The 14,448-nt window shown below is 46.3% G+C and overlaps 1 protein-coding gene across 3 annotated transcripts in view; it reads right to left on the reverse strand.

The window, feature by feature from the left end:
• The window catches only part of LOC135921112 (uncharacterized), a 424,568-nt gene that overhangs the window by 225,680 nt on the left and 184,440 nt on the right, over positions 1-14,448 (reverse strand). The gene's annotated exons all lie outside the window — the stretch shown is intronic.

Consider the following 14,448-nt stretch of genomic DNA (forward strand, 5'->3'; position numbering starts at 1 on the left):
AGACTGTAGGTAACGTATAGCTGTTGCTTTAGAGAAGGAGGTAACTATGTTCCAGCAAAGGTAAGTATGTTCTTATTTATTTTTTACTTTGACTTTTAGTCGTGGGGACACACTGAGCCTCTTCATTTTTTCTGTTCTGACGGTGGCTTTGTCTTATGTGCACAAGGGAGAAAAGCGAGGAAGGGCTCGCCGCCTTCCGTTGAGTGTGATATTTCAGGAGTGAAGGGAGGAGGCGGGGCCCTAGGATTCTGCGGTCTGTGAATCTGCGATTGCGCAACATGTTTGAGTGCCTTGTGTGACGCATTCTATAATCTGATTTTCGCTTGGATGCGTAATCAATAAAGGGGCTGACAGGTGGAATAGCATACTGTGGCATAAAGGTTATAAACGGGGATAAGCTGCCTCAGAAAGGCTAGCCAACACCTCCTACCGTAATGTTGGCCAGCGTTTCTGAGGCACCGCATCCCTGTTTGTAACCTTTATACCATCTTGAATACGTAGATTTATTAGGGACTTATACGTACATTTAAATACCTAGTTGCGAGGTTTTGTATATCCGTGCAGTGAACTTTATTTAAGTGGTACTCTTTTCGGGGGCCCTTTATCAAGCTGTATCTTCGCATTTGTATATTCCACTGTATCTTCGCTTTTCTAATGTACGATGGCAAGTCCAATGAAAGTGAGCCAACCCACCCCGCGCAATAATGGTTCGATTCATTATCTGCGAGGCATGCGCGTAGCACACAGGCATCTCTCATTTATAAAAATGACACGCAGGTGTGAGGATAAATGTTCTTTAATGCTCTCATACACTGGGTTGAACATGGTTGCTTGACATAATGGACGCTCCCAATGTTCAACAGCGTGGTATCTTAGGCAGTCGTAGGTGTTTCCGAAAAAGAAATTAATCGCCGCATGGCTGCCGTGTACGTTGAACATTGTGTTTCATTGGCCACTGTGAAGCGCTTGAGGAAACGGTTCCAAGAAGAACGTGAAAGTAGCAAAGACCATAGAAGACCGAGCCAAAGCCTCCATGCAACCGCCCCCATTACAATTGCAAAGGTTGATGAGCTGATTAGACGAGAACGAAGGGTAAGCATCGATGAACTGGCGGAGCATGTGAACATCAGTCACGGTTCGGTTCACACCATAATTCATGAGCATCTCGTTTATCCGCTCTTGTGTGCGAAATAAATGCCTAAGATTTTGTACCACCGCCAGAAGACGCAAAGATTCTGCGCTGCCTTGACTCATCTGATCCGGCATCACAATGAGGGCGACGACTCCTTGCCTGCATTTGTGACCGGGGACGAATCATGGTGCCAGTACTACGAGTCTGAAACACGATGGCAAACCTTACAGTGGAAACATTTGAATTTATCACCCCCAATAAAGCAAAGGCCGCCATTTCCGCCGGGCAGGTGTTGACTTTTTTTTCGATCGTTAGGGGCCATTATTGATCGAATTTGCTAAACCTGGAGAGACTATCAATCGTTTCCGGTAATACGAAAGGCCGGATTGGCTGCGTGTCGCAATAAAGAACAAGCAACGTGAAAAATTTACGAATGGGTTTATCTTGCTCCACGACAGTGCCCAGGTCGATGATGTGGTTAATACAAAACTGCCAAAATTCAAGAGGGAAGCGCCTAAAGATCCGCCATACAGCGCAGACCTGTCGCCTTGCGACTTCGTCATTCTGGGGCAATTGAAAAAACAGCTCAAAGGAACCAGATTCGTGTCGGACAATGACGTGAAAGAGTGAGCTACAGAACTTTTGAAGCAGCAACCCAAGGAGTTTTATGAGACGGGAATCACGCGACATTTAGGCAGTGGGACATTCAAATGTATAAATGCTCATGGAGACTAATTTTAAGTAAATTACCCCGTTTGTCATATATTCGCTTTGGCTCACTTTCATTTGACTCACCCTCATATATTTTGCAGAACTCGTGCTTTTTATATGTGCTCTCTGTTGAAACTATAATTTCGATGCAATTACTCATAATACATGACCGGTAACAGTTGCTCCTGAGCAATAGATTGGAACAAATTACAGCGTCATTGAGATTTTTTCCTGGCCGTTTTATATGTGCAAGAATGTAAACAAGGTTCTTGACTGACAAAGTTTAATTAACATATTTGTCCTCGACTTGCTCATTTTATGGCCTTTGCACTTTTCATATCAGCGGCATGCACTGCTTTGCTGGTTTCGAACTGATATAGTTGTAAAGTTCTGTGATATTTTCTTTACTTATTAAATAGACAAAAACCATGGAAGCATTGATGCCAGTTATTCCGGGCGCAATTTTTGCGACATCATAGTATATTATTTTATTAAAAAAAAACAGGTTTTACTTCTCTTGATAATGCATAGCGTACAGGAATTCGTTTCCAGCATCTTTGCCCATGGCAATGCTGCTATTATTCATGTGTTTGATGCGTCGATAAATTATGTAATGAGGCCGAGCTTCAACGTGAGCCCCCCCCCCTCCCCCCCGAACGAAATTTCTGGCTACGCCACTGGTTGCAACGCTCCATGCTATCGAAGATGATTACGCCACGATGTTTTCCGTAGACGTCTGCTCAGATTCTTCACCAAATACACAGATGCTATTAGCCCTGACGCAAAATTTTGTCCCATGATTTCTGCGGACCTACTGCCTGAACAAGCAGCAGCTCTGTGTCGCGTTTTGGTTTCCTACCACGACATATTCGACCTCAGCAATCGCCAGTTGGGCCAGACTTCAATTGTTAAGCATGGCATAAATACTGGTGATGTCAGTCCTATCCATCGCCGGCTATATCGAGTTTCTGCTTCGGAGCTTAAGATTATTAAAGATGAGGTGAGCAAGATGCTGGCCAAAGATATTGTTGAATGTTCGTCGAGCCCTTGGGCATCGCCCGTGGTGCTTGGTAAAAAGATGGCCCATTGCGTTTCTGCGTAGATTATCATCATCTCTACCGCATTAACAAGAACGGCGTCTACTCCTTGCCTCGCATTAACGACGCCCTCGATTGTCTCCACGGTGCCAACTGCTTTTTATCAATAGACCTGAGGTCTCGTTATCGGCAGATTTCTGTGGATGAAAAATCCAAGAGAAGACTGCGTTCGTAAGTCCCGATGGTCTATATCAATTCAAAGTTATGCCATTCGGTATACGCAACGCCCCAGCAACGTTCGAACGTATGATGGACTCTGTTTCAAGGGTTCCATTTATCAACATGCCTCTGCTACCCAGACGACATTCTCGAATTTTCGCCTACTTTGAGGCACACCTTGAGCGCTTATCAGCTGTTCTTCAAGTGTTCAACGAGGCTGGGCTCCAACTGAATTCATCGAAGTGTCACTTCGGTCGTCGGCAAATTACAGTGCTGGGCCACCTCGTCGACGCTTTCGGTATTCTACCAGACCTGGAGAAAATTCGTGCCGTCACGTCTTTTCCTGTACCTCAGTCTATCAAAGACGTCCGAAGTTTTGAAGGTCTCTCCTCCTACTTCCGACGCTTCGGTAAAAACTTCGCAGCGATTGTCTGACCTCTTACTGATCTTCTGAAAAGGACGTGCCATTCATATGCGGCCCCGTACTGCCGTGTTTACCCACCTCACCAACGTTGTCACCACGCCACCTATACTGGCCCACTTGAAGGAAAGAGCGCTACGAAGACGCCGACTAAAAAAGGAACATGTACGGTGGACAAGGCGCTACTTCGAACTGAATGTTTTTATTAAGAAACAGGATTTTAAACAGATACAACCTAGAATGGCCCATCGTGACATCACAACCTCTTTAACACTATTAGAAATGCATCAGAGGCTCTAAACTTCACGTGCGAAAGGCCTTCCGTTAACAGCATTCGCTTTCTGGACCTCAATCTCACTCTAATGAACACGCATGTCTGTTTCGAATACCAGCCGAGGTTGAATAAGCAGCAAATTTCATACGACACTGCGCAGTCCAAGCTAGTAAAAAGAGGAGTTGCAATGAACTGTCTAAAAGAAGCTCTAAATAAATCTTGCAACCACAAAGTAGAAAGCTGTTTTAATAACCAGGTTTCAAGGCTACGCCTTGCCGGTTTCTCTTCACTCTTGATCTCTAGCGTGTGCAATAAGCTTCTTCAAAAGATCAAACAGACTAGAGAGGGCACTAACACAAAAAAGGCAGTCGATAGGAAAAGATTACATGTGATTCCTTATTGGCACAGGGTGTCCCACAACATCAAGAAGGTGGCGCAAAAGCACAGTGTTAATCTTCTCTTCGCTGCACCGTGCAAGCTGGCCAAGATAAGCACTATGCTTACGAAGGCAAAATGCGAACCATGCTCTAAGAAAGATGCAGCGCAGTACACGGCTTGCAAAAGTAATGTCGTATATGAGATACCCCTAAGTTGCAAACAGGTTTATATCGGTCAAACCAGACGGTGTTTTAATAACACGGCGCGTGAGCACAACTGGGCCGTAAATAACAATGCGGAGGGTCATCTGGCAAAACACTGTAAACGTCACAATTGCTGTCCGTATCTTCGTGACACCAGGTCTCTGGCACGGTCTCGGACTAGAACGGGAGATATTAGAAGCTTTCTACAAGGCCAAGGACACGTGCATTAGCTGCCCTTCAGTGACGCTTACCGAAAAAGAGATAGCTTTTCTAATGAGCTAAGGAGGTCGTGATGTCACGACGGGCCATTCTAGGTTGTATCTATTTAAAATCCTGTTTCTTAAGAAAGAAACTTTTAGTTGGAAGTACCGCCTTGTCCGTCGTACATGTTCCTCTTTTAGTCTGCGTCTTCGTAGCGCTCTTTTCTTCAAGTATGCGAAACCAACTCGCCCACATCAAAGTTCTGCTGCTATACTGGCCCACTTTGACCCGTCCTCTCCTACAGAGGTGCGTACCGATGCCAATGGTGACGGTATCGGAGCCATCTTAGCCCAGCGCCAACAGTGTCAAGATCGCGTCATTGCACTCACCGATCGTGAATGCCTGGCTCTCGTCTGGGCGGTTTCCAAATTCCGCCCGTACTTGTATGGCACGCACGTCTTTGTAATCACGGACCACCACGCGCTCTGCTGGCTTCCTCACTCAAGCATTCTACGGGCCGGCTTGGTCGCTGGGTTCTGCGGCTGCAAGAATATTCCTATGCAGTAGTGTACAAGTCGGGCCGTATACATCAAGACGCAGACTGTTTATCACGCTGGACGAACCACCCGCCGACCCTCACCCCGATACCGACGCTTTCGTTTTGTCCGTTTCTCAGCTGCTACACGTTGCCGACCAGCAACGCCGTGATGGCACATTGCGCACCATCATTGATGGCTTGGAGTCTTCGCCTTCTGATTCGTCCCTTCACCTGTCTGTTCTCCGGGATGGTGCACTGTACCGCCACAATGCATGCCCCGACTGTCTTGCCCGACTCCTCGTCATTCTTAAACACCCCCGGTCAGCTGTTCTCCAAGAACGTCACGATTTAGCAAGGGCAGGTCACCTTGGCGTCTCCCGCACCTACGACCGGATTCACCGACGCTTCGTTTCGCCAGGCCTTGCCCGTTGCGTCCGGAAATACGTTGCAGCGTGCGAAAAATGCCAGCGCCGAAAAACACCATCGGCGCTCCCGGCCGGGTGCCTTCAACCGCTCGACAATCCTTTGGAGCCGTTCTTTCACGTTGGCTTGTACTTACCTGGCCCTTTCCCGCTATCCACGTCTGGCAACAAATAGGTCACTGAAGCGACAGATTACGCAACACGCTACGCCTTCACCAGAGCGCTTCCAACTAGCTGCGCCGCAGATATCGCCAATTTGTCGCCGCAGAGGGCACGGCAGCATTCATCGAAACATGTCATATTTCGTATGGCTCACGGCGCAGGTGCTCCTTCTTTCCCGGCTGCTGCCATGTTCTGCGCACCTGGCTTCCACGGAGTAGACGCCGCGGAACCTTCCATCAAGAAATGCTTGGGAAACTGCAACTTCTAACGGTTATCTGGACTACGACAAGACAATCAGCGTCTCACTGCACTGGAACCACAGGGCAGTGACCTCACCGGATCCCCCTATAAAGGCTGCAATCAATTACCGTGGGCTCAGAGGGCACGGCAGCGTTCATCGGAACACGTCACATTTCACATGGCTCATTGTGCAGGCCAGGTTTCACAATTCATACCATTGCTTACGTACGAGTTCTCACGGCCTTGTGATGCTGTCGTGCCCTCGGACGTGTATAAGCACTCTTGATGATTCTTGGTCTGCGTTCTTACTTGTATTATGTGGTGATGTGGAAACGAATCCCGGTCCTGGCAGTAATAATGAGCCAACACTGAGCCCAATACTGGCAGAATTGAAGGTTCTGAAACTTGCTGATTCAAAGCGCGACGCTACCCTTGCAGAAATTAACAAAAAGCTTTCTAAAGAAGACGAAGTGCTCACGATATCCGAGGCGAACGAAGAAAAGATACTAAATCTCGGGGAAACAGTACAACGCTCACAGAATGTTGTGGCTGCAGAGGAAAAACAACTGATAGATTTTGAGGACCGCAGCCGTAGGAATAACTTAGTAGACTTCGGAATAAAGGAAGATGCTAGTGAAACCCGGTCTGATCTTTTCAAAAAACTTCAAGACGTTTGCAAGGACAAACTAGGAGTGAATATTGATTCTCTTGAACGTATACACAAACTGGCAAAAAAACGCGATAATCAGCCTAGGACTGTTATTTCTCGGCTCTATAACTACAACGAAAAAATAGTTGTACTTACAATTGGCCACAAACTGAAAAATTGAAACTCAATATCTCAATAAAAAAAACTAATATCTGAAAACTCAATATCTGAAGACTACTTGCAGGGAACTTTAAAAATAAGGAAACTGCTTTGGCAATCCTATAAGAGCGAAAAACGCCCCGATGATAATATAAAGCTCGTCTGCAACAAACTGCATGTAAATGGTAACATTTATGCGTGGGACAGCAGAAGAACTGCAGGGTATTGCTGCACAAAGCAGCCCGCACGTCTCATCATTGACGAACAGATACCACCACACGCGTTGCGGAAAAATCACTTCGATTAATATGTTTGAATGCGAAAAGTTTCTGCAACAAGCAAGACCAACTTGACCACTTATTAGTCTCCTATGATCCACACGTGGCAATTATATCTGAAACTTGACTTCATGCCCACATTTCTGATAGCAGCGCCATACCGCCTTCATACTCATGCTACAGAAAGGACCGCGCTACGAGGGGCGGTAGAATTGCGATTCTTGTGAAAGCTGGATGGTCTATCTTCTTGCCAGATGTTTCCACTTCTCATGAAAGCGTTTCGTGTAGGCTGATGTTCTCAGGTAACCAGATAACTATTATTGAAGTCTATAGGCCTCCTGGGGCGGAACCAGAATATTTACTGGAATTATATGATTACCTACAAAAGTATTCAAATAAGAAGATCATAATTTCTGGTGACTTTAATCTTCCCCACATTGATTGGGGCACCATGAAGCTTAGTCCCCCCGATGCGCATAGTTCAGAAGTATTGATAAATTGCTGGATTATATTCTAGTCCAGACTGTACACTCTCCTGCACGCGTAACTAGTTCCGCTTCTTCGATTGTAGGCCTCATTCTATGTTCCGCAGGCATAAAAAATTGCATTACTGAAGTTTACGAGGGCATTTCTGACCACAAACTAGTCTATTTTGCCTGCATGCTCTCACGCCAACTGGGAACGTGCATGCCAAAATTGCAAACTGTGAAGCATTTCGACGCGGCAGACAACGCACGCATTATGCATTTTCTGCAAGATCTCATAGCTTTGTGAGGACGACGTCAATACGTTGTGGGCGAGGAATAAATACCTCTGCGATTACTGCATACGAAACTTTGTACCGGAAAAAGTACTAGGGATAACTAGGAAAACTAGGGATAAAACACCCTTGGTTGAACCGAAAACTAATACAATTAAAACCGAAAATCAAGCGCTGCAGGAAGAAAAAGAATAAAAATGCGTCACTAATTACAGAATTAGGCGCCTCCCTCCAGCATGGATTGCAAAAAGCAAGAGACAAGTATTTTTCCGAGACACTTGGTCGTTTTGCGACGGAAAATCCTTGAAAATCCTGGCAGTAGCTTTCGAATAAGGACAATAAAATATCATACCAAGTAACGGTTGACGGGGAAGTTGTCACGGACAAAAAGAAAATAACAGACAGGTTCAAAATCCATATTCAAAGCGTATTTTCCAGACTTGATGAAAGGATTGATAACACGTCAGTTAGTGATGGTGCAAGCAACATTACCATCTCTTTGGAAGGTGTTACCGAACTTCTATTGCGATTGAATCCAAAAAAATCAGCCGGTCCTGATAATATTCTCGCAGCATTCTTAAAAAGGTATGCAGAAATTCTGGCTAGATTTCTCGTCGTAATCTTTCAGAAATCTCTAGAGTCAGGCGTCGTACCCCATGACCGGCGTATTGCGCGTGTGGTACCCGTATTAAACAAAGCAAATTCATCGGAAATCAATAATTACCGCCCAATATCTCTCAGCTCTATTCCTTGCAAACTAATAGAGCATACTATACTCATATTTCTTAATAGCTTTCTAGACACGAATGAAATAATTAGCAAAAGGCAACATGGCTTCCGGCAACGTTTTTCCACTACTACTCCACTAATTGATACCGTACATAATGTAACAAAAACTCTCTACAGTGGCGGTCAGGTAGATATAATTTTTATAGATTTCCCCAAGGCGTTTTGTAGGGTTCCTCACTCCAAATTAATAGCCAAAATGAAATAAATAGGTATCCCTTCCTATATCATCGCTTGGGTTATGTCATACTTACAAAACAGAAAACAATATGTGGAAATTGATGCCAACTGCTCCCGCTTTTTAGATGTTCACTCAGGTGTTCCTCAGAGCTCAGTCTTGGGGTCTGTTTTATTTCATATTTATATTAAGCACCTGTTAGATGTTCTGGAACTAAGCACGTAGGCCAGGTTATTCGCCAATGACTGCATTGTTTTCAAAAGCATTCATTTTGTATCCGATCAACTTGTCCATAATTCGAACTTGCAGCTTCTTGCAGACTGGTCTAACAAGTGGGATATGACATATAATTATGACAAAACCGTTTATTTATGTGCTACAAATAGGGTCAACAAAATGAAATTTACGCATGGCATTAGAGACAATATAATTAGGCAAGTTGAAGAATACAGATACCTGGGCGTGACTTTCGCTTTCCGGTCGAGTTGGATTCATATTCGTGGGTGAAAGGAACCATAACATCTGATCTTAAATGGTCATCTCATATCTCCAACATCTGCTCATCTGCAAGGAAAAAGCTAGGTTTCTTAAAACATAAATTAGGCAATTCTTCAAGGGCAGCTAGACTTCCAGCGTACAAATCATTTGTTAGACCTACTCTTGAATATGCTAGCATAGGATGGGACCCACACACCATAGTCAATATAGATAAATTAGAAAAAATCCGGAGGTTGGCAGTAAGGTTCATATATAACCGGTATAAGCGAAGGGACTCTCCGTCCGCCATGTTACACCAGGCAGCCTTTGAGCCATTGGCTGGAAGAAGAAAGGCTGCACGGCTGCGCTTTTTTCACTCCTTGTATTTTCAAAAACTAGGCATTCAGCCACAGGACTACTTCGAAAGGGGCACAACCAGACCCTCACAACATAAACATAGTGATAGCATCAAGCCAATATTTGCCCGCACGAATTTCTTCAAATATTCCTTTTTCCCGAAAACAATATCCGACTGGAATTCCCTGCCTCGTGACTCACCTCTTCTTTCTTCAACTTTTTGAGAGCCTATATCTGACTGTATGGTTAGAAATGATGATTACTTATGAGCTGTGCATAGTGTGCTTCTTTGTCTATGTGCCTGTGTTTGGGGCAAGTACTCTCGCAAAGTGTATTTGCTTTATAACCTTGTCTAGTTTTGTTATTATATTTACTGGTTGTAAATTGTAACTTCACCCTTGTTGCTGATCCTAAGGCATGGTGCTTACTGACAAATGTATGTACCCTCTCTTGCTTAGACTGATTCGGCCTGCAGTATTCTGTAAATAAATAAATAAATAGATATTTTTTTTTGCGTGACGTGAGTCTGCAGCATGGCGCTCCACACCAAGTGCTCACAGACCATGGTCGGACATTTCTTTCTCAAGTCATCGCCGACATTCTGCAGTCCTGCTCCATCAAGCACAAGCTCGCTACGTCTTACCATCCACCTAATGGTCTCTGTTGTAGTGGCGGGTGCCGCCCAAGTACACGAACTGCTAGCAACCAAACAATCCCAGGTTTATTGCCACATACAGTCATATATATATACACATAACGACACTGGTGCCTCTGGCGGCAGGTAATCCCCAAACCGGAACCGAAACCACATATACAACATGTTCCCTTTCTTATAAAAAAAGGCAGCTACATGGGTTAGTGATTTAGTAGTGGTAGTACGTTAGTGCTCTTTTACAGAATTATATTTACAGTAACAACAATGTGCTTGTCTTATGCACTTAATACAAAAATATAAAACAAAAAGGGGGAAACAAGATACAACTCCAGTTATGTCCATATTTCACAACGTCAGCAAACTCAACACTCGTGCAGATTGTGACAGGTTCATGTTCACTGCAAAACGTGTCTTTCTGTACTTAGTGTCCATAGCGGTCTGGAGGTCGTCTATTCCTTGATGGCTGTACCTTCCCGATGCTTCTGAGAAACCACTGGCGGCAGGCGAAGTCTCTTCCGGCTCACAGCCGGTCACTGGTGGCATAGGCGGCTGCTTCGCAGCAGCCACAGCTGAAGTTCCCGGTTGGCGCTTCTGAAACGGGTCTCTCCAAGGTAGGCGGTGAGCTGCTTTCCCTAGCGGTGTCATTTGTATTACTCCTTTCCCCCTACCCACAGATAGATGCAGAAGCTCGTGGCATCCTTGACAACTTTGAAGCGTTCCACGTTTTTCGATCATCAAGTTGGAAAGGCGATTGCCCCTGCTTTCTTATCGCTTTTCTTGGGCGGCTAAAAGCAAGGTCACCTTTAAAAGCAGTTGTTTGTCTGCGTACTCGTACAAGGTCACCAACATTCACTTTGGTTTCCCTTGCGGCCCTGCGAGCGTCTGTGTATAGTTTGCTGGATTGCTGCTTTTGCTTCACCCGCTCGCGTAGGCGGTGGAGCTCTGAAGTAGGGTCGGTTGCAAATATTGCTGACGGATACCCAACGACATCGAGCCGAGTCCTTGGCAGACGTCCATGCAGGAGAAGTGCTGGAGCAACTGCAGTTGTGGCATGCGGCGTACAACGGTAAATGCCCAAGTATTCTGTTACCGTTTGGCGTAAGGGACGCTGCTCGAGTGTAGCCACTTGAACAAAGCTTTTAAAAACTCTGTTGAACCGTTCTACCTGTCCGTTTGCTTGCGGGTAGTATACGAACGAATGCCGCAAGCGGATGCCGCAATCCTGCAGAAAAGCTTGGAACTCTCGAGATGCAAACTGTGGCCCGTTATCGCAAACAATTTCGTCTGAGTAACCTTCACGTGCGAACACTGACACCAAGAAGCCTGTTACTCTGCGTGTTGTGGCTTGGTTGCAAAAGTATACTTCGGGCCACTTAGAAAAGTAGTCGACCAGCGTGATCGCATATCGACAATCGTGTGGTGCTCTCTCAAATGGGCCAACAATGTCCATGCCAAGCTTTAGCCACAGTTCCTTTGGTAAGGGGACCGGGTTCAATGGTGCAGCCATAACCTTCGGGCTCTTGTCCGCTGCCTGGGATATACTACACGTTTGAATAGCTAGCTCGACTTGCCTGTCCATGGCTGGCCACCAAAATTTTTCTCGCAGACGTGCTTTCGTTCGTACAATTCCTGGGTGAGCCTCATGAGCAGCGGTAATTATCCGCGCTGTAAGTGATGCGGGAACCACAAGGCGTTCGCCACGCAAAATCAAATTGTCCACCACTGACAGTTCATCGCGAAGTTTGAGGAAACGTTGAAGCTCACCCGGCAGAGATTTTTGCACAGGCCAGGACGATTCAATGTAGGCCTTGGTTCGCTGCAGTGTGCTGTCTTCCGACTGGGCCTGTTCAAACTCTTCCCTGATAATGCAAGAAGATATAAGGGCAACTGATACAGTTTCATCTGGTAAAGTCTCTTCTTCCTGAGGAGGTGACGTAGGGAGACGAGAGAGCGCATCTGCTACTCGATTTTGCGAACCCTTCCGGTACTTTACTGTATAGTTGTACTGCAGTAGGCACTCCGCCCACCGTGCTATCCGCAAAGGACGCCTTCCTGGCCCTTGAGTAGACAGCAATGTGACCAAGGCTTGATGGTCAGTAAGCAACGTGAAATGGCGTCCCACCAAGTAAACATGCCACTTCTCGCACGCCCAAACACACGCAAGCGCTTCGCATTCTCCTACTGAATATCTCCTCTCTGCAGATGAAAGCGCTCGAGAAGCAAAGGCGACAGTGTGTAGTTTCTCTCCCTCCACCTGTTGGAGAACCGCTCCAAGCCCACAGTCTGAAGCGTAAGTGGAAACAACAACTGGAAGAGATGCATCGAACATCCGCAGGACTATGTTGGACGCAAGTGCCGCTTTGTTCTTTCGAAAACTGGAGTCTACCTCGCCAGACCAAACAAATGGTTGCCCCTTTCGAAGCAGAACGCGCATCGGTTCAACCATATCGGCAAAGTTGGGAACGAACCTAGAGTAGTATTCGACCAGTCCCAGGAACGATCGAAGGCTGGCTGTATTGGTGGGTGCCGGTGTATCCTTGATGGAAGCAGCCTTTTCCTCCAGCGGAACAATACCACTTGCTGTGATCCTGTGACCCAAAAATGAAAGTTCCTGCGTATCGAAGATACATTTGCTGTTCAGTTTGAGTTCTGCCTCTTTAATGCGTTGAAGTACTGCTGCAAGGTTATCTATGTGCTCCTGCCGGCACCGCCCGAAGACTATAATGTCATCTATATAGAAGAGCACGCCCTTACACCCTTGCAGGACTTTGGACATCATACTCTGAAATGCAGAAGGCGTGGAAGCCAGTCCGAAGCACACTCGTTTAAAACAAAAGAGGCCTTCGTGAGTTGTAAATGCGGTCAAATCGCGACTCGCAGGGTGAAGCATGACCTGGTGGTAAGCTGATGCGAGGTCTAGCTTAGAAAAATTTGTAGCCCCCACTAAACTATGCAATAGCTCTTCTGTATGAGGAAGGGGAAAGCTGTCTATTACGACAGCTTTGTTTGCTTGTCGAAGGTCTACACAGAGGCGAATACCTCCTTGTTGCTTCTTAACGACCACAATGGGTGACACCCATTCAGATGCCTCCAACCTCTCTATCACATCCAGATTTTCCAACAGATGGAGCTCTTCCGAGACCAATGGTCGTAGCGCGAGCGGAAGGAGCCGAAGTTTGGATTGCACTGGCTGCACCGTGGATCGCGCTTTGACGTGGTGCACAAAACCTTTCGCGAGGCCAGGGCCTGGATCGAAAAGAGATCCAAACTCGCCAACTAATTCCTCTGGGAGGTTACTATCCTGCACGGCTTTCGTCGGGTCAAGGCGGTGTTCCCTTCGAGAATTAGAAGTTAGCGTCGTTTCAAGGCATTGCAGAGATGACCCATCAATCTGTAGACCGAGGGCCTTGATGGCATCGATACCCAAGAGTGAGGTGCCTTGTTCTACGACATAGAAAAGAAGGCTTGTTGTGCTAGCTTTGTACGTAACGTCAGCGAAGAAACAGCCACGAACCGGAATTGGCTGTTTTTAATAGTCCAGTAACCGAACAGTCGGGGCCAAAAGTACTTGGCCTTCGAAATACTGCTTAAAAAGATCGTGTGCAACAATGGAAACTGACGACCCAGAATCTACAAGGAAAGTTATGTCCGTACGGCCAATCGAAACTGTGACGTGAAAAGCGGAGCGAGCGGCCGTCGTCACAGCCAGAATGCCCAAAACTTCCTCGCTCGGAGAGTCTTGGCTGTCTACCTCACGCACCGGAGCGGAGCCTCATTTCTGGCAAACAGAGCGGAAGTGACCCATGACACCGCAATGGTGACAACGCTTGATTTTGGCTGGACAGCGAACTGATGCTGCATTGTGCTGGGATGAACCGCAGCGGTAACAATGAGACTGGCGATTGTGCGACCGCTTCGAGCTCTCGTCGAATTCTGGTGTACGCGTAGGCGCACTTCCACGAGTATTTATGCGTCCAACATCTAGAGCAGGAAATACTTGCAGATCATTGTACGCCTGCTCAGACTGCCTTGCCAGTAGTACTACTCTAGCGAACGAGAGAGACGATCCTTCAAGCAGAAGACGCTCGCGCAAGCTCCGAGACGAAATACCAGCAACGAACTGGTCACGCAGCGAATCTTCTTCGACAGGAAAAGAGCACGTAGCAGAAAGCTCCCGCAATGCAGTGATGTACTCATTCACTGATTCACCA

Source organism: Dermacentor albipictus, chromosome 2, assembly GCF_038994185.2.
Source record: "Dermacentor albipictus isolate Rhodes 1998 colony chromosome 2, USDA_Dalb.pri_finalv2, whole genome shotgun sequence".
NCBI classification, from domain to species: Eukaryota; Metazoa; Arthropoda; class Arachnida; order Ixodida; family Ixodidae; genus Dermacentor; species Dermacentor albipictus.